The following is a 7,517-nucleotide window of genomic DNA, read 5'->3' as shown; positions in this document are numbered from 1 at the left end:
TTCTGATAGCGTTATATACGCCTAATAACATATTTAAATGAAATGATGATCGTATGTGCCAGATTTAAGATATTCAACTTTCGAGGCTAAGTTAAACATAGTATGCAATAATTTAAGTCATTTTCGAGATCTTTCTCAGGTTTCATTTATTTTATAACTTACTTTAAAGGACGTTCCCGGTATACGCTAGATGGTTTCTGATAGCGTTATATATGCCTAATAACATATTTAAATGAAATGAAGATCGTATATGCCAGATCTAAGATATTCAACTTTCAAAGCTAAGTTGAATATAGTATGCAATAATTTAAGTCATTTTCGAGATCTTTCTCAGGTTTCATTTATTTTATAACTTACTTTAAAGGACATTCCCGGTATACGCTAGATGGTTTCTGATAGCGTTATATATGCCTAATAACATATTTAAATGAAATGAAGATCGTATTTGCCAGATTAGGGATATTCAACTTTCAAAGCTAAGTTGAATATAGTATGAAATAACTTAAGTCATTTTCGAGATCTTTCTCAGGTTTCATTTCTTTTATGACTTATTTTAAAACCCGTTCCCGGTATACGCTAGATGGTTTCTGATAGCGTTATATATGCCTAATAACATATTTAAATGAAATGAAGATCGTATTTGCCAGATCTAAGATATTCAACTTTCAAAGCTAAGTTGAATATAGTATGCAATAACTTAAGTCATTTTCGAGATCTTTCTCAGGTTTCATTTATTTTATAACTTACTTTAAAGGCCGTTCCCGGTATACGCTAGATGGTTTCTGATAGCGTTATATACGCCTAATAACATATTTAAATGAAATGATGATCGTATGTGCCAGATTTAAGATATTCAACTTTCGAGGCTAAGTTAAACATAGTATGCAATAATTTAAGTCATTTTCGAGATCTTTCTCAGGTTTCATTTCTTTTATGACTTATTTTAAAACCCGTTCCCGGTATACGCTAGATGGTTTCTGATAGCGTTATATATGCCTAATAACATATTTAAATGAAATGAAGATCGTATTTGCCAGATCTAAGATATTCAACTTTCAAAGCCAAGTTGAATATAGTATGCAATAACTTAAGTCATTTTCGAGATCTTTCTCAGGTTTCATTTCTTTTATGACTTATTTTAAAACCCGTTCCCGGTATACGCTAGATGGTTTCTGATAGCGTTATATATGCCTAATAACAAATTTAAATGAAATGAAGATCGTATTTGCCAGATCTAAGATATTCAACTTTCAAAGCCAAGTTGAATATAGTATGCAATAACTTAAGTCATTTTCGAGATCTTTCTCAGGTTTCATTTCTTTTATGACTTACTTTAAAGGCCGTTCCCGGTATACGCTAGATGGTTTCTGATAGCGTTATATATGCCTAATAACATATTTAAATGAAATGAAGATCGTATTTGCCAGATCTAAGATATTCAACTTTCAAAGCCAAGTTGAATATAGTATGCAATAACTTAAGTCATTTTCGAGATCTTTCTCAGGTTTCATTTCTTTTATGACTTATTTTAAAACCCGTTCCCGGTATACGCTAGATGGTTTCTGATAGCGTTATATACGCCTAATAACATATTTAAATGAAATGATGATCGTATCTGCCAGATTTAAGATATTCAACTTTCGAGGCTAAGTTGAATATAGTATGAAATAACTTAAGTCATTTTCGAGATCTTTCTCAGGTTTCATTTCTTTTATGACTTATTTTAAAACCCGTTCCCGGTATACGCTAGATGGTTTCTGATAGCGTTATATACGCCTAATAACATATTTAAATGAAATGAAGATCGTATTTGCCAGATCTAAGATATTCAACTTTCAAAGCTAAGTTGAATATAGTATGAAATAACTTAAGTCATTTTCGAGATCTTTCTCAGGTTTCATTTCTTTTATGACTTATTTTAAAACCCGTTCCCGGTATACGCTAGATGGTTTCTGATAGCGTTATATACGCCTAATAACATATTTAAATGAAATGATGATCGTATGTGCCAGATTTAAGATATTCACTTTCGAGGCTAAGTTAAACATAGTATGCAATAACTTAAGTAATTTTCGAGATCTTTCTCAGGTTTCATTTCTTTTATGACTTACTTTAAAGGCCGTTCCCGGTATACGCTAGATGGTTTCTGATAGCGTTATATATGCCTAATAACATATTTAAATGAAATGAAGATCGTATTTGCCAGATTAGGGATATTCAACTTTCAAAGCTAAATTGAATATAGTATGCAATAACTTAAGTCATTTTCGAGATCTTTCTCAGGTTTCATTTCTTTTATGACTTATTTTAAAACCCGTTCCCGGTATACGCTAGATGGTTTCTGATAGCGTTATATACGCCTAATAACATATTTAAATGAAATGATGATCGTATCTGCCAGATTTAAGATATTCAACTTTCGAGGCTAAGTTAAACATAGTATGCAATAACTTAAGTAATTTTCGAGATCTTTCTCAGGTTTCATTTCTTTTATGACTTACTTTAAAGGCCGTTCCCGGTATACGCTAGATGGTTTCTGATAGCGTTATATATGCCTAATAACATATTTAAATGAAATGAAGATCGTATTTGCCAGATTAGGGATATTCAACTTTCAAAGCTAAGTTGAATATAGTATGCAATAACTTAAGTCATTTTCGAGATCTTTCTCAGGTTTCATTTCTTTTATGACTTATTTTAAAACCCGTTCCCGGTATACGCTAGATGGTTTCTGATAGCGTTATATATGCCTAATAACATATTTAAATGAAATGAAGATCGTATTTGCCAGATTAGGGATATTCAACTTTCAAAGCTAAGTTGAATATAGTATGAAATAACTTAAGTCATTTTCGAGATCTTTCTCAGGTTTCATTTATTTTATAACTTACTTTAAAGGCCGTTCCCGGTATACGCTAGATGGTTTCTGATAGCGTTATATACGCCTAATAACATATTTAAATGAAATGATGATCGTATGTGCCAGATTTAAGATATTCAACTTTCGAGGCTAAGTTAAACATAGTATGCAATAATTTAAGTCATTTTCGAGATCTTTCTCAGGTTTCATTTATTTTATAACTTACTTTAAAGGACGTTCCCGGTATACGCTAGATGGTTTCTGATAGCGTTATATATGCCTAATAACATATTTAAATGAAATGAAGATCGTATATGCCAGATCTAAGATATTCAACTTTCAAAGCTAAGTTGAATATAGTATGCAATAATTTAAGTCATTTTCGAGATCTTTCTCAGGTTTCATTTATTTTATAACTTACTTTAAAGGACATTCCCGGTATACGCTAGATGGTTTCTGATAGCGTTATATATGCCTAATAACATATTTAAATGAAATGAAGATCGTATTTGCCAGATTAGGGATATTCAACTTTCAAAGCTAAGTTGAATATAGTATGAAATAACTTAAGTCATTTTCGAGATCTTTCTCAGGTTTCATTTCTTTTATGACTTATTTTAAAACCCGTTCCCGGTATACGCTAGATGGTTTCTGATAGCGTTATATATGCCTAATAACATATTTAAATGAAATGAAGATCGTATTTGCCAGATCTAAGATATTCAACTTTCAAAGCTAAGTTGAATATAGTATGCAATAACTTAAGTCATTTTCGAGATCTTTCTCAGGTTTCATTTATTTTATAACTTACTTTAAAGGCCGTTCCCGGTATACGCTAGATGGTTTCTGATAGCGTTATATACGCCTAATAACATATTTAAATGAAATGATGATCGTATGTGCCAGATTTAAGATATTCAACTTTCGAGGCTAAGTTAAACATAGTATGCAATAATTTAAGTCATTTTCGAGATCTTTCTCAGGTTTCATTTCTTTTATGACTTATTTTAAAACCCGTTCCCGGTATACGCTAGATGGTTTCTGATAGCGTTATATATGCCTAATAACATATTTAAATGAAATGAAGATCGTATTTGCCAGATCTAAGATATTCAACTTTCAAAGCCAAGTTGAATATAGTATGCAATAACTTAAGTCATTTTCGAGATCTTTCTCAGGTTTCATTTCTTTTATGACTTATTTTAAAACCCGTTCCCGGTATACGCTAGATGGTTTCTGATAGCGTTATATATGCCTAATAACAAATTTAAATGAAATGAAGATCGTATTTGCCAGATCTAAGATATTCAACTTTCAAAGCCAAGTTGAATATAGTATGCAATAACTTAAGTCATTTTCGAGATCTTTCTCAGGTTTCATTTCTTTTATGACTTACTTTAAAGGCCGTTCCCGGTATACGCTAGATGGTTTCTGATAGCGTTATATATGCCTAATAACATATTTAAATGAAATGAAGATCGTATTTGCCAGATCTAAGATATTCAACTTTCAAAGCCAAGTTGAATATAGTATGCAATAACTTAAGTCATTTTCGAGATCTTTCTCAGGTTTCATTTCTTTTATGACTTATTTTAAAACCCGTTCCCGGTATACGCTAGATGGTTTCTGATAGCGTTATATATGCCTAATAACATATCTAAATGAAATGAAGATCGTATTTGCCAGATCTAAGATATTCAACTTTCAAGGCTAACTTGATTATAGTATGCAATAACTTAAGTAATTTTCGAGATCTTTCTCAGGTTTCATTTATTTTATAACTTACTTTAAAGGCCGTTCCCGGTATACGCTAGATGGTTTCTGATAGCGTTATATATGCCTAATAACATATTTAAATGAAATGAAGATCGTATATGCCAGATCTAAGATATTCAACTTTCAAAGCTAACTTGAATATAGTATGCAATAACTTAAGTCATTTTCGAGATCTTTCTCAGGTTTCATTTATTTTATAACTTACTTTAAAGGCCGTTCCCGGTATACGCTAGATGGTTTCTGATAGCGTTATATACGCCTAATAACATATTTAAATGAAATGATGATCGTATGTGCCAGATTTAAGATATTCAACTTTCGAGGCTAAGTTAAACATAGTATGCAATAATTTAAGTCATTTTCGAGATCTTTCTCAGGTTTCATTTCTTTTATGACTTATTTTAAAACCCGTTCCCGGTATACGCTAGATGGTTTCTGATAGCGTTATATATGCCTAATAACATATTTAAATGAAATGAAGATCGTATTTGCCAGATCTAAGATATTCAACTTTCAAAGCCAAGTTGAATATAGTATGCAATAACTTAAGTCATTTTCGAGATCTTTCTCAGGTTTCATTTCTTTTATGACTTATTTTAAAACCCGTTCCCGGTATACGCTAGATGGTTTCTGATAGCGTTATATATGCCTAATAACAAATTTAAATGAAATGAAGATCGTATTTGCCAGATCTAAGATATTCAACTTTCAAAGCCAAGTTGAATATAGTATGCAATAACTTAAGTCATTTTCGAGATCTTTCTCAGGTTTCATTTCTTTTATGACTTACTTTAAAGGCCGTTCCCGGTATACGCTAGATGGTTTCTGATAGCGTTATATATGCCAAATAACATATTTAAATGAAATGAAGATCGTATTTGCCAGATCTAAGATATTCAACTTTCAAAGCCAAGTTGAATATAGTATGCAATAACTTAAGTCATTTTCGAGATCTTTCTCAGGTTTCATTTCTTTTATGACTTATTTTAAAACCCGTTCCCGGTATACGCTAGATGGTTTCTGATAGCGTTATATATGCCTAATAACATATCTAAATGAAATGAAGATCGTATTTGCCAGATCTAAGATATTCAACTTTCAAGGCTAACTTGATTATAGTATGCAATAACTTAAGTAATTTTCGAGATCTTTCTCAGGTTTCATTTATTTTATAACTTACTTTAAAGGCCGTTCCCGGTATACGCTAGATGGTTTCTGATAGCGTTATATATGCCTAATAACATATTTAAATGAAATGAAGATCGTATATGCCAGATCTAAGATATTCAACTTTCAAAGCTAACTTGAATATAGTATGCAATAACTTAAGTCATTTTCGAGATCTTTCTCAGGTTTCATTTATTTTATAACTTACTTTAAAGGCCGTTCCCGGTATACGCTAGATGGTTTCTGATAGCGTTATATACGCCTAATAACATATTTAAATGAAATGATGATCGTATGTGCCAGATTTAAGATATTCAACTTTCGAGGCTAAGTTAAACATAGTATGCAATAATTTAAGTCATTTTCGAGATCTTTCTCAGGTTTCATTTATTTTATAACTTACTTTAAAGGACGTTCCCGGTATACGCTAGATGGTTTCTGATAGCGTTATATATGCCTAATAACATATTTAAATGAAATGAAGATCGTATATGCCAGATCTAAGATATTCAACTTTCAAAGCTAAGTTGAATATAGTATGCAATAATTTAAGTCATTTTCGAGATCTTTCTCAGGTTTCATTTATTTTATAACTTACTTTAAAGGACATTCCCGGTATACGCTAGATGGTTTCTGATAGCGTTATATATGCCTAATAACATATTTAAATGAAATGAAGATCGTATTTGCCAGATTAGGGATATTCAACTTTCAAAGCTAAGTTGAATATAGTATGAAATAACTTAAGTCATTTTCGAGATCTTTCTCAGGTTTCATTTCTTTTATGACTTATTTTAAAACCCGTTCCCGGTATACGCTAGATGGTTTCTGATAGCGTTATATATGCCTAATAACATATTTAAATGAAATGAAGATCGTATTTGCCAGATCTAAGATATTCAACTTTCAAAGCTAAGTTGAATATAGTATGCAATAACTTAAGTCATTTTCGAGATCTTTCTCAGGTTTCATTTATTTTATAACTTACTTTAAAGGCCGTTCCCGGTATACGCTAGATGGTTTCTGATAGCGTTATATACGCCTAATAACATATTTAAATGAAATGATGATCGTATGTGCCAGATTTAAGATATTCAACTTTCGAGGCTAAGTTAAACATAGTATGCAATAATTTAAGTCATTTTCGAGATCTTTCTCAGGTTTCATTTCTTTTATGACTTATTTTAAAACCCGTTCCCGGTATACGCTAGATGGTTTCTGATAGCGTTATATATGCCTAATAACATATTTAAATGAAATGAAGATCGTATTTGCCAGATCTAAGATATTCAACTTTCAAAGCCAAGTTGAATATAGTATGCAATAACTTAAGTCATTTTCGAGATCTTTCTCAGGTTTCATTTCTTTTATGACTTATTTTAAAACCCGTTCCCGGTATACGCTAGATGGTTTCTGATAGCGTTATATATGCCTAATAACAAATTTAAATGAAATGAAGATCGTATTTGCCAGATCTAAGATATTCAACTTTCAAAGCCAAGTTGAATATAGTATGCAATAACTTAAGTCATTTTCGAGATCTTTCTCAGGTTTCATTTCTTTTATGACTTACTTTAAAGGCCGTTCCCGGTATACGCTAGATGGTTTCTGATAGCGTTATATATGCCTAATAACATATTTAAATGAAATGAAGATCGTATTTGCCAGATCTAAGATATTCAACTTTCAAAGCCAAGTTGAATATAGTATGCAA

This window comes from Phalangium opilio, unplaced genomic scaffold, assembly GCF_054372755.1.
Source record: "Phalangium opilio isolate 3A_F unplaced genomic scaffold, DU_Popi_V2 ptg000101l_1, whole genome shotgun sequence".
Lineage (NCBI taxonomy): Eukaryota > Metazoa > Arthropoda > Arachnida > Opiliones > Phalangiidae > Phalangium > Phalangium opilio.
Note: the sequence above shows the minus strand (reverse complement) of the source record.